We start from the raw sequence: 14,930 nt of genomic DNA, 5'->3' as shown, positions 1-14,930 counted from the left end.
TCAGCTGTGTATCCACCTGACTTCTACACAACACAACTGATGGTCCCAATCCCATTTATAAGGCAAGAAATCACACTTATTAAACCTGACAGGGCACACCTGTGAAGTGAAAAAATATTTGAGGTGACTACCTCTGGAAGCTCATCAAGAGAATGCCAAGAGTGTCCAAAGCAGTAATCAAATCAAAAGGTGGCTATTATTGTTCTGTATATAATTCCACATGTGTTAATTCACATCAGTTTTGATGCCTTCAGTGCGACTCTACAGTTTTCACAGTCATGAAAAAAAAAATATATATATATACAGTACAGAACAGAGGTTTATATATGTATATATATATATATATATATTAGTGTCACTCAAAAACCATCCAATATGCAGCTTTATTCTAAATCTTATACTAAAAAGTGAACTTGACTGCACCTGCACTGTACCTCATTTGTTTCAGTTATTTTATGCTTTTATATAAATACAGGTGCAGAAAAGAAAAAAAGCTTGCATGTCGTTTGCTTGCATACGTTCTTTCGGTTCTTTTCTTTGGATCCCTATTCAATGACTTCTCCTTAGCAGAGGGATATGATGGATTCTTTGCTTAAGACCTGCCAGACAGCAAGCAGAATTCTAGAAAAATTAAAATCGTAGGCAGCTAAAAGACAAACACTGGCATGATGACAAGGGGATAATAGACCTTGGTTATCCCAATAAACAAACAGGAGGTAAGATGACACTGATACACGCTTTGTCATTACCCTAATTGGACGTGATTGCATTATAACTAGGAGGGAATTATTCCATTTGCTGGCAGTGGTGAGACTGGCTTGATGTTCAACCACAAACAACCTCTTATTGAATTAATTTTCTTTCAGTAAAACTTGGCAGACTTTCTCTAACTTCAACTGGAATCATGTCAATCTTGGACCCAACTGTAAAAATAATCAGGATAATTTTCTATTCATAAACACAGACTGCAAAAAAGAACAACAATAGCTTACTGGTCCTTCAAGCTACTTTCCAGACGTCCATTATGGGTACCTGAGCTGGAGAGAACTGGCAAGTTCTTTAGCAGCAGACTTCTTCCCTGTTAAAACCATCAATAATCACAAGTGTTGACACACTTTGTCACTGTCTTAAAACTCCATCAAAAATATAAAATTTTCAAAAACTGTTTCACTTTAAACCAAGAGGGAACCTTATAATCTGGGAAGTCTATTGCTCCCTGCAAGGCCTAACAGTTGTGATAACAGAAAGAAAGTAGAGAAACTAAAGCATTTTTATCTTCCATGTAAATACTTGTTTTTACCTTGTATAAGACAAATAAAAGTAAAAGAAATGTGTAGCTTACCTGAAGTGTGTATGATGGTTGTATATACCTGACGTAGTGATCCTACAGGGAACATCCCTTCCAACAGCTGATAGTGACATCACTGCTGAAAACCCTCTGTAGAAGATGCCAGAGCAAATTACATATTTATCCTTGCATTTCTGTGACAGAAAGGTGAAAAAAAAGCATGGGAATAAAAAGTGTTTAAGTTACTTTGTGAACATTTTGGACATGATTGTGCCACATTATTCTGCTTTCTTGAAAGACTTAAGAGCTCAGCCTGAAAAAAATCTAAGATTACATTTTGGGTGCAATTGAAGAAAATGACATCATGACGCCTACGATTAAAACGAGAGAACCAGAAATATATCAGTAGAATGACAATTTTATGTTTAAAACATTTGCACATGAAGTTAAAATAACAAAACCTCAAATCAATAAATTAGAAGAATTAATCAAGAAGTACATAACTGAGGAAAGTAGGCCAAAGGCAAATGAAGAGTGGATCCAAAACCTTTGACAACGCCAACAAACAGACAGAGAAACAAGGGTCAACACAATGACCTACGTCTATCACTATGAAAAATTCCCACACCAGGAATTCATACTGGCACCAGAACAGGCATTTTTCAAAAGCTATGATCAGGGGAAAAAAGCAGAACTATGCGCTACAGTCATGAGCGTTTTCAAATCAGCAGAACTTCCACAGATCAACATCAACAATCAGGGAAGATAAGCAAAAAACTATTTCAAAAGATACACAGCCATTCCATATCTACCACCAGATGAAGGGCAAAGCCAATGCCAAACATGAAAATTAAAAATGGATTAAACAAAAAAGAAAATACTATTAGAAGAGACACTTGTGAAACTTTGAAAGAAAGACAGAATCTATTAATAAAATCTAAAAAAAAGATGTCCCCTTAGTGCCCTACTCGCCAATTTTAACTGCACCCCCCTTAGTACACACACCCTCCCCCTTCAATATATACATTCCAACATAAACACACACACATGCACACACACACCCTCTCAAACACACATACACGCACACACATTTTGCAAGGAAGGTGGGACCTGGGTCCATCTGTCCCCTACCCCTTCCCTGGTGGGGGGTGCGGGCCCCTTGCCGACGGCGGCCGTGTCCCCTGGGTGCCGGCTTCCTGGGCCCGGCGGTGCTCTCTCCGCACGGTGGGGGGGTTCACATTACACCTGAACCGGGGGTGTTCGTGTCCCTGGGGGGTGGGTCCTGGTCCTTGCCCCTGAGCGCTGGGCCCCGCCAAACTTCCAACAGTGGCCGAGCCTGGTCGGGCCATATTTACAACACCCCTTGTGGGCCCCCTTTTTTCCCTGGGGTTCCCCCCTCCTGGGCGGGGGCGGCAGGCCCCTGCCTTGCTCCTCCCTGGACCAACCGTGGGCCGGGTGGGTGGCTGCCTGGAGTGCGGAGTGGGTCTCCCTTGGGGGGTCCTGGCTCGTACCTGGGGTTGGGGCGGGGGGATGCCCGGAACTCCTGGGTGGTGGTGGGGTGCTCGTCTGGGGCTGTGGGCGTCCTTCTCCGGTGGGGCCCTGCGTTGGGCTCTCCCGGCGCGGGGAGGGGGGGCTGCTTTCCTGGTTGGGCTGGGGCGGCGCTCTCTTTCCCTCCGCGCCTCCCTGCTCTCTGGCTCTGGGGGCCTCGCGGCCGTCCTGCTGGCCCTGGCCTGGGTGGCGGTCTTGGTCGCCCGGGGAGGCGGTTGTTCACTGCCTGTACCCGTGTGGCGTTGGGGGGATTCCGGCTGCCGCTGCTGCTGCGGCGGGGGTCAGGGTGTGGGGGTGGCTGGGCGCTCCTCCTCCTTCTTTTCACATTCCACCATCCATTTTAGAAGAACAGAAACACTCACCTGAGCACAGGTGTTAGCTCACCTTTGCACTAATAGTTTGCATGATTGAATGAATGAAAGATTTCACACTAGTTGGTTTAAAGGCATAGGTATGCGTTTGTGAACACTATCTGTTTTGTGTACATGTTGACGTGTGGACATTTTTGCAGCTAGCAGGTGTGTTGATAACATTTGAGTCTGTGTGGACAGGCCCCGCCATTTTGGTACTACATTTGAACCGTACTGTAATGATAAACAACCAGTAAACCTGTCTGCTCTATGCTGCTTCATGGTCTTACCCCCCCATCTCACTATCACCCCCCCCTCTCTAACATCCCTCTCTCTTCTTCCCGTCTTTCCTTTTCCGTCCGGTCCAACACCAAAGATTTTCAAACATGGTTGAAATTAATAAAGTTTGGCCTCAATTACAAAAGGGGTTTATCCAGACATGCCTTTGGTTTGTCTGAAGATTAATAACCCCTCTTGTTAAAGTAAAATATGTCCAACACAAGAGGCCCTCAGCTCTCATCTGCCTGCCTAGCTGTTGGACAGGACAAGTTAGAAAAAAAAAAGAAAAAAAAAATCAACATTGTAACAAGTGATTAGTTGGACCCTTTTGTTCTCTTTGGTAATATGACAATTGTTGCTTTACATTTGTCTGCAACTCATCTGTTGCTATATTCTGACTGTGTTTGGATCACGTGACCATTACGGTGGCCATTTTGGTTCAGTTGTTACGCTAGATTGCATTCAGACTGAGGAATCTCAGAGCAAACCAAAGCTTATTCTGATTGGAAACGAACCGCGACCACCTCGAAAAATGGGTCAGAGAGCGGTTCCTGGTCCGGGACCAGGGTCCGTTTGGGTGTATTCAGACTGAAAATTTGTTCTGGATTATTGGGATAAACGAACTCTGGTTCACTTTAAGCGTACCAAATGTGTCCAATCTGAATAGACCCTAAGAAAAAAACTAATGAAAAAAACAGGTAAAACACGAACTTGGTAATTGCTTGGCTGAGTATTTTCCTTCCCCTTTATGTTTTTACTGGGAACAACAAGTGCAAACTAAACCCAGGCCATTCTCTCATCGCACTGTGGTAGAATTAAAAAATGTTAATACCTAAGAAAACGTAAGAAACGTAAACGTGAGAAAATACAGCGATTACAGAACATCCTATCCTGGAAATCAGGTGAAACTGGGATTAAATGAATGTTCCACAGACACCAAGAAAAATTGTGCGCACGAGTTGGTCTGGATTAACATACACACAGGTTTGATTGTAGAAATTCCTGTCTCTAATAGCAAGTTCATTTCATGTCCTCTCAGTCAGTCAGTAAATGTTTCCCTTGTGTTTACATGTAAGTACCACAGAAGTATAATAAAAAGCTGACCCAACTAAAGGGAAGGGGAAATATTTACATAAATACGTTTTTTTCAATTAATGCTGCTTTAATAGACCAACAAGTATTGTTGGAGACAAAAATGCCTCACAAACATTGTTGGGCTATTATCTGTTGCTGGTTATATTTTTAGCTCCAAGAAAATCTTTTATAAATTTGCACTAAGGGTCTCATCTTGTTTCTTGTTTTGCAAACGTAACAGAGAAATAGAACGATTCTGTGTGATGGAGCTGTTTCGTTAAAGTAAATAAGACATAAGGTCTGTTCATACATCAACTTTTAACCTCTAACCTTTTATACACAGGTTAAAGATGTCTTAATAAGCAACATGATAATAGTTTACCATGTGGCAGGTCCTTAAGAGTTAATGTTTGAGGCATCATCATCAGAGCGACTTCTTTCAGGAGAGCTGTGGAGCCAAGCAGCAGGAGGAGACAAGTGAGCCATGGGAGATGCAAATAATGGGAGTGTGACTGTAAGTGTTGTCATATTATGCAAAAAACTTCACTGAGCTATTCTGTGCCAAAAACAACATTCTCACTTTAGATTATATCATTAGTTTCTGTGTGAGGGGAGAAGAGTTGTTCCTGCGGAGGCTGGTTATCTGCACAAATATCTTCTTGTAGTTTGTTTACCTGGGGTTTGTAAACTTTTACAGAGTTGACTTGCATTTGTTCTATTTGAGGAGATTTTCTTAAGTGATGGACTTGAACAAAATCGTGAACCTTATGGAATAAATATGGTTTTATTTACAAAACTCAGCATCTCTCCTTTGCTAAATGAATTTTATGTGCTACGTTTTCATCAGCACTTCTTTATGCAAATGTAATTTACTTGTGTGCTTCTCAACACGCCATCACTGTTGCCTCTATTGGAGGGAAGGCCCACCATCATTTACTACCGAGGGAAACAGCTGCTGTCTCCTTCCAAATTTATGATCCCTCACTTAATGAGCCACCATGTTATTTATCATGACTTTAAAAAATGGATTACTGTGATAATTCACACTAATATATAGCCATGACATCTCATTTACTAAAATAAGAAATGCAGAACACAGTGCAGCATGTTTTGATTTTTTTAGAACATTAAAATTAAATTGAATATGTTTGATATAATGCATTCAACTTTTGGCAATTTGTATTTTAAGTGTGGTTTTATATGTCTTATACCTTTTTTTTAAAAAGCTGATTCGAGAAAATATTTACTCCAATTATTCGTTGTTTTCATTTTTACATCAGATTCTGTTTTAGTACTATTTTAATCCATCAATATTGGAATTCATTTGGTTGTTTAATGTTGTAAACGTTTACAAAAAGTGCTTTGGACTATAAACCATTTTCTATCTACTATATACATCCATCTATTCTTTGAATCCAGCGATTTTTTTTATGATACTGCACTGAAGATCCTTGATCAAAAACCAGTAAAAGACCACCACTGTCACATTTTCTTGAAATACAACATTTTTAAATTTACTAATTTGATCAATTTTATTCATTTAAAAACAATCTTTATATTTTTTAATGAAGTAGCACCTAAAGACCTGAGCTAATATTTGAGCTAACCCTCTACACACGTGGTCAGGAGGCCACAGTGAAGGTGAATTAACTAGTGTGATAATCGAACCCAAAATGTGATGTCCACGCAGGTGAACGCCAGGTCTAAAGGACGTTTGTTTATCTTGAGAGGATACTGTAATGTTACATGCTGCAAAACTTCTTTAGCTCAAACTTCCCTCTGTGAAAGGCACGAAACTCTGCAATTTACTTCCAACTGATTTTTATGTGACCAGTTTTAGCCTTTAAAAATAAACAAAAAAGTTTTGCACCAGCAGTTAGCTGTACGCACATGTTAGCAAGTTGATCTAATGTGTGTTTTTTATCCTTTTGATGTGCCTCTTGTAAAAAAGCACATCTAGGGACAATTGCTGCAAATTAGCTTCTGGTAAAAGTTTTATGAAACGGGCAGGGGACTGCTGTTTTGAACTATGTTTTTACATATGTCCCTATTTAATAAATTCATTCAAATCCTTTTCCGGTTGATGGGGTTGCTAGAGCCTGTCCCAGCTACTGTTGTGCAAAGACTGGGTACACCCTGAACAGGTTGTTGCAGGAGACCATTACACACAGTCCAGGGCCTTCTTGCTGTGCTAATATTAAATGCAAATGCAAAATCAAAGAAATAAATGAAAATAAATGCAGCTAATGCTTTAGAATACAGTTAGCAAATAAATCGAATTTCAAGAGAGAATACTGTGCATGTTGGAATGGTATTGTCGGCTTCAGCAAAAAGTATTGGATTTCACTTAAAGAAAGTGGCTCTGTTAGTTTGCACTGATCAATTTCAAAGCTCCTAAATGTCTGAATAGTGAAAACATCCCTTCCAATCATGGTTAAGCTGTCATCGTAAACTTACGACTGTTTTCAGGGCAAATCAGGTAAATGCACTGGATGCATCTTTTAGAGGCAATTTTCTCGTTCACCACAGAACAGAAGAGAAGGAAGGAGGAAGGAAATGTCTATACTAAGCATTTTTTTTACTGAATCCTCCTTTTGCCACCTTTTGCTTTGTGTCTTCTTCTTCCTGAGTGTCCTCCTTCGTGCTGCTCAGCATTCATTAGGCCCAGCTTCCCCGAAACAACGTTTTTATCTACCGGAAACTTTACTGCGCTGAAGTCCTGATCCCTCTGATAAACCGCCTGGCTAATTAAACAGGGACTTAAGCAATGTGTTCCCGTGTGTTTGTATGCATATTTATGTCAATATGTGTAATCCATGGAGTGGGTCTCTTTATCTCTTTGCTAGCACCGCCTCTCCGCTCCTCTTTTTTATCCTTGTCTGTCGGGCTCAAAGAGATGATGCTGAATGCTAAAAATGTGTCAAAGCTGAAAAGCAGCATTTATAGCTTGACAGTGTCTGGGATTAACTCAGTAACAAGGAGGACAGCTTGGGAAAAAAATTAGTGAGGTGAACTCAGGGACAAGGAGAAGACTGATTCCAGATATTTGGCTCATTGAGAAAAAGAAATAGGCCAAAATCAGCCGCAAGTTTAGTAATTATATTCTAACACCCCCTTTTTTTAAAGTCCGACTTTGAAGCTTAAGTTTTTCACATTTTTAAATATTGTAAAGCTTTTTTTTATATATATAATCTTTTACTGCAGACTTAAACTGAAATGGCCTGAAGTGTCATCTTATCTTTAAAAAAATTAAAACAAAAAAAACTTAAAGGAAACTGCAGCTGCCTTTAATGTTTCACAGATCCCTCCATTTTTGATCAGCTCACATATGCAGTTAAAAGCTAACATGACCCTGGATGTGTTTTACCTTTGCTATTAAAAATTAACTTTCTAAATCCTAAACTAATCTGGATTTTATGAACAAGTGGTGGACTCTCTGTTTGGTCTGGACTGAAGATGAGGTACAAAGGAAACGAACATCATCAAGAAAAAGGCTGAGACACAGACAGAGTGGAAAAAAATATTTCCAACCTAAATAGATCACCAAAAAAATGGCTGGAGTTAACATTATACCACAAGAAAACCAAAATGCATACATGGCACGCTGGTCCAAGGTGAACCTGTTGTTCCTTGTTGGACAAAAGCAAGAACGAAAAATGCCGAACTGCATATGCAAAGCTTAATGTTTTATGTATGACTTGTTATGCAATCTGAGTGTGAAGGCCTTTCAGTTAGACTGCATTTGTATTCCAACAGTTAAAGCACTTTTTCTCCATTTCTCATTTCGGGCTTTGCGTCACAGACTTGACTTCTATTCCAGGGGTTTATTTACATCAGAGGCTTAAGGGGCTTAAAAAAAAAGACGGCCCTATTCTAAGTGGGTGCACACTTAACTAATGTGGCTGTTTTTGTTCAGCTCTCTGGTTTGAAATTAATCTGAAATAGGGTAAATCCATACCATTTGAGGGTTAGTAAGAACTTGAAAATCGTCTCAAGGCCTGATCTCTTAGATGAAAATAAATGTCATATAAACCATCTGAATTTTTTTTTTTGGTTCTTTGATAAAAATCTGTTTAATCAATGTTTGCTCCAGACTTAGATCAAGTAAGAGTTTTATGGTAATCTTGCTCTGAGCCAAAATTCTATGTAAATCAACCTCTACCATTGGTTGAAGCCTTGGAACTTTCATCTGTTACAAAGAACTTCTAAAACAGAGGACCCATGCATTTCAATACATTAAAGTCTTTCTTGCTTGTGTTTCCAGGGTTTGCAAAATTGTAGCATATTTATGATTATTGAGATACAAGCGGAAGTGGGCAACATGAGTAGGGTCAGAGCAGTTTGGTGTGAGCCTTAAAAAATCTACTAACTACATTTATGACAGATCATTAAAGTACATTTAAAAAGTGCATTTAGCTCAAGGAAATTACTTTTTTAATCCCACACTCCTGAATGTCTGGCAACAGATGACTTGTCTCAATATTTTTTAAGTTTCAGTTTTCATATTAAAATTTCACATTTTAAAGGGCCTATATCATGCAAAATAAACTTTTTGAGTTTTTAATTGTATTATAATGTTAATTCCTCACAAAAACAGCCTCAAAGCAAAGTATTTTGATCCATTCACGCATTTCTGTGTTTTCCTCTAAAAACCTGCGCTCTGAGCACCAGCCCCCCTCCCACCCACGAAAACATATTGTGACGTAAATCTGTCACAATGCTTGCACATCCATCTTTGCAAAAGTTCTGATGCTTTTTTGTTTTCGTGGGCGAAACGCAGACACGCTACCGAGGTCGACACTAGGTTATCGTGATGAAATCGTCGGCACCCACAAGGAGCGATAGGCGATGCCTCAGAGATGGAGACGTCTTACTTCCGGGTATATTGAACAGCGAAAATAACTTCTATTTTATTGAAATAAAAAGGAAAATCAATCTTTAGTGTGCCAAAGGTAATTTATTATCATATGGATATAGTTTATCCTGAAAGGCTTACGAAAATGCCCTTTAAAATATATTTCTTTTTTGTTAGTTTTGAAGGTCAGAAAAACAGAGAACTGAAACCATTGCTGGTTAAACTACTGCTAATATAAGCATGCAGATATGCACTTGTGATGTCTTAATTTTAATTTTTTGTGCCTAAAACTGTGACCAAAGTTTTAAATCTCTGGTTGTTTAGACACCAAATCGATTCTTTAATGGTGTTAGAGATGACCTCTGCAGAAATCATCAATTACATGTCTATGTGGGGTTAAATTTGGGAAATGTTTTATTACAGGTCCCAGCTAGCTTTGCTACTGGTGTCCTAAAGTGAGCCATTTTTAATACACAGAGAAAAAGTTATTATCTAATAAAAAAGGGGTTAAATGTTAAATTTAAAGGTTTCAAATGACACTGTGTACAATGAAGTTGAGTTAATCATGCTGCATTGCATTTGTAAAACTAATAGAGTCTGACAGTGACAGGTATACCCAATTTATAAGTAAAAAGCAGCTTTTGCCCCTATTTATCAGTTTAACCTTACCTGTCAGAGATGTGTCCACTCTTTGGCATTGTCACATTACTGTCTTGTCAGAGAGATGCCCACAGAGAGAGCGCAGACAAGCCCTCTGAACTTCACCACTTACTGTTTCAGACCCTGACACATCAAACACACACACTCACACACATGCTTGACTGACAGAATTGGCAACTGGAATGCTGACCACGACACAACTATAGAAAATGATACTCAAGGTCACTCACTTTCAGCTGGTAAAATAGCTTGAAACAACAGTAGTTGACAAAGGTGTTTGTTTTTGTTTTACTTGAGTCAAAAACCTTTATTTTATATGCCTTATTATGCTCTGTGTAACTTTTAATGAACTGTCACCTACTAAATATATAAAAAATCCTCAGCCTTGAGTCAGGTGAGTCGTAGAAATTCCACTTTTTGGGTATGTGTGACATATTTCTATAATTGTGTGGTACGTTTTTACGGTGCATTTAAAAAATAGTGTTGACATTTTCTGTAATAGTTAAAAAAAAAGTAAATCAAGGTTATTCCTCTAGTTAACAATAGTTGGGTCTCTGTAGGGAAGTGCTGAAAATCCTTTTTTTCTGAGACAACAAATGGCCCCAAAATAATGGTCAACAAAAGGTGAATTTGAAGCGCCGCTGTGGAGAAAACAACATAATCGACTCCGAGACATTGAACACTCCCCTGTAACCATGTCCTCTTATCCTTGTGGCTCAGCTGTAGTCTTTGTTGTTTTGACAATAGTAGCTTTGTGCTGGCATGTTATCCTTTAACGCCCATTGTTTCTCACCTCAGCTCTGCGATGAGGGACAATGTCTCTGAGGAAAAGAGGGGACCCCTTGGATCATTTGCCGAATCCGTCTCTGCTCTTGTCTTTGCCTCAGCCTGTAATTCTCTTCCAATCTCCAACTGCTATCACAGAACTACATGTTTCTAAATACTTCTTTTTTTAAGTTTAATTAATATTATCTTCCCAAGCAAAACAATCAAATGTTCTATGATGCTTTTTAAATGTTTGTGTTAAATTTTATGAGTCTTTCTTTGGTTTCAGTTCTCTGTTTTTCTGACCTTCTTTTGGTGACGCTTTCCTACGTAATTTTAATTGTATTTCTCATCTATATATGACCAATTGTATTAATGATATCTCTGAGTCAAGGGAAAAGACATATTCTCTTAAACACACACACACATGCACACAGACACACTCACAGTCATTACAAAGTAGCAGCTAGAATCTGAGACATTATTAATCCTATTTCTGCTTTTTAATGGGATTATGTCTTTTAATTAAAGGCAAGTGGAGAGCAATTATGAATAGTGAGAGGATGTAACACAATTCACTGTCACATCATGCTGTCTGTTTAAGGTGCTGCCGTGCAGGTGGACTTAAATATTATACTACAGCAACACAGCCTTCCTTTCTTTTGTGATTGTTGTGAATTCGGGGGATGTCAGTGCATCACCTATTCCCTGCAAATTTGCTTAGAAATTTAAATCTTTTGTTAAAGGAACTTGATATGACTGCATTTGTGCTGGCAGTCATATTATTTTCCATATCCCATGTGAGAATAGTCAGTTATGAAATTAAGAAGGGGTATAAAGAAATGAAAGTACTTCTCAAGAGAGTCTTAATCCCATTTTCTGTTTTCTTTTGCCACAAATCTTTTTAGAGAGGCGTTTAAACAGAGAATGACTGGGGATAGATGATCGGCCTTAAAGAAGGGTGAGTGTCTCAGAGAAGGGCTGCAGTGAGTCGCTCATGGAGGTAAACAGTAGGCTTCTGATGCAGGGTGGGCATGATTGTGATTACCTACAACGAATTGTAATACAACTGAGAACAGCTTTAAAAATAAGGGTAAATAAATTACAATATTGGACACATACAAATAAAATGAGGTCTAATGCAATGTAAAGAAACTTTTAAAGGAAAAAATAAGTTTTATGTTGAAAATGAGAGACTTGGTGTCATATAATTTTTGCAAATACTGCAAATATTACTTTCTCCTCTATGATCAATTTTTAAATGGATGGCACAGTGAATTAAATGGGATACCACCCACACATCAATACCAAATCTGAGTGTCTGATTGAACAAAGTTCAACTGGTTTTACTTATAACGAGTTTTGAACGCGGAACCCCGAAACACACAAATACGTACATTTAGAGAGGCTATTTGTTGGAAGTGGTCAGGTGTTGCAGTGGCTGGTTTGAAGGTAGCATGACACCTGCTAGGCTCTAGGATTTCTTTACAAAATTATAAATTCTCTTCCAGATTCTCAAAAGGAGTTTAGATCAGCCAATAAATCATTTTCAGGACACCATTATTCTCAAATCAAGAACTGATTCTATGGTAGCGTGTCTTGTATGGTTTTGAAAACCGGTTTTGAATCTCCATAAAGCTCATCATCATAGGGAAGCATGAAGAGCTTTTAACACATGGGTAGAAAGCCACAGACGTGATAAAATAAAGTAGGCCAAATTCTTCACTGACTGAGGATTCTTTACCGATGACTTTTCTTCCTCCAAATTGTGTGACCTTAATTTTCTTAATAAATGCAGAAGTTATTTTTATCTGAAAAAAAAACCCTGTTAATTTTGTTTTTGTACTAAGGCCAAGTAAGAAGCTTCTGATTTGTCCCTGCTTCATTTAAAAACCATATCCTCACAAGATGTGTGGTTTGATGGTTCATGAAGCTTTGTTTTCTGGAACCCATGGTGACATTGGGTAACAGAAAATTATCGTAAATGTGTTTAGTGGTTCACTTGGTTTGTGGTGTATTTTACATAATTTAACATTTTCAGGAAAATGGGGGTGAGTTCTTATGGGTTAAGAACACCTTTCAGCAGACTGCTATAGTAAAAAAAAAGTGATTTTCTCTTTATCTTTCTCAGTCTGTCTTGTTCTGATGGAATACATGGTAACGTTTTGTTCCAATTAGTCCTAGTAGGAAAACCTCCAGCAGCCACCCAGCCTGCCCTCGGGACGATTAAACCCCACACACCTTCATTCTTCCCCTCCTCCAACAGATTAACACACCAGTCTGCTGCAGGCACAGAGGATGCTTGAATGAAAAGAGGATCTACAATAGACAGGTTGAGAGTGTATGGTGAGAAGAAGCATGGGGATAAGGAAACAGGAAGAACTATGGGTAAAAGGTCAAGTTATAGCAACAAAATGAGGACAAAAGGGGACATAGGAGATTGACTCAAACATGTACAGCATTTTTTTTAGGATGATGGTAGCCGAGTGGGTTATTTTGAATTTGAATGAACCCATTGGCGTTTTGAGCAAAAGCTTCAGCTATTCTGGTTAGAACTGTACTGGTGGAGTTTTGCTGGAGTTGATAAAAAAGCTAGAGTTACTTATAAAAGAAAAATATTAGTATGTATTTGTAGTTTAATCACCAGTTTTTCTCACCATGTTAGATGAATAATTGCACCTGGATTTAGCTAGTGCTGAAAGTGCTAAAAATTCCTCAGAATAAGGGTAACCCAAGTCTATCTAAAGGGATTAGCAATCTGAAAGATGAAGGAGTCTTTACATTGACAAAATCCTTTTAATTGGGCTCGGTGACCCATTTTTAATACTGAATTCAATGTTTACTAAATTGCCCAACTCCAAAATGATACCCATTGTATATTTCAGCGTCATGTTTCAGTACATGTCATTTACACAGTTATTTCAACAGTCAAGAATCTGAGGGCTTTGATTATAGTTTACGTCAATGTTTGTTTTCACGTCCTCAATAAAGCTCAGGTTTTTTTACGTTTATGTTATTGTCTCGAAGAGGAAAGGTGTATAGCAGTAAACTGATGACACAAAGCCTGGTGACAAGAGAATATCATTGTTGCAACCCCCAAAAAAGTGAAATATATATTGTTAAAAGGGCATAGCATCACTTATTATTATAAGTAGTTCTGATGAAGGGATTGCTGCAAAGCTGTGTGTAAGGAGTAGATATGCAGTCATTGCAGGTATTTGCTGCAATCCATTGATCTTTCCTTCCATGATCACCCCAGGCAATGGGTTTATGAAAAAATAAAAGTCTTTCATTTCTCTAATCCATCACCTGTATTATGAAATCTCTATGACATCACGAGCATACACTGCAAATCCCCATCCCATTCTATTTGGTACCTAGGCATTTTGGCCTTTTTACATTGATACAGATGTCAGGAAATCGTGGTGTAGGACCCAAAATGGGTCGATCCGATTCATAGTCGATATTAGTTCATTTTGAACAAGCCGATTCACTGACCTAAAATCAATCCAAGACATCTTTATTGTGACTCAGAAGTGTTCCAGATTCCTTATATTTCTTGCAAGATAATCAAGTGTAAATTAAGTATGTGTACAAACAAACAAGTAAACAATAATAGTAAAATAGTTTCATGAAGTTCAGCCCACTGTTGTTTTTCCACATCAAAATAATCCAAACAGAACATTATAAGAAAATTCTACCGCACTATATGGTCACATGTCTTTGCAAAATTCAAAGTGTTTTTGCACATTGGACTGTGATGATGGCTTGATAATTTTTTTTGCTGACATTTCATGTGAGCTATCTGCTGTGATGCACTTGGTCGTTTTTATGTAAAAGTAGAACAAGCCCATAGTGGCTCAGTCCAAACGGTATTTTCCAATATCGATTATAATCGACTTATTTCATTTCGAAATGATTTTAAAATAGTATATTTGATTTCACTAAATTAACATCTTGGCTCAGACAGATCAATCTTGTTGGATAAATCCATTCATTGATTAGTACCCCTAAAATGCATTAGCTGCTATTAAAAAGACTTACGTTGACATCATTTGTTATAATGATTGTTTTTTTTATTAATTGGTGACAAAGTTGTTTCTAAGGAGTG

This window comes from Oryzias latipes, chromosome 21 (genome assembly GCF_053564925.1).
Source record: "Oryzias latipes strain Hd-rR chromosome 21, Olatipes_Hd-rR_3.1".
Classification (NCBI taxonomy): domain Eukaryota; kingdom Metazoa; phylum Chordata; class Actinopteri; order Beloniformes; family Adrianichthyidae; genus Oryzias; species Oryzias latipes.
Note: the sequence above shows the minus strand (reverse complement) of the source record.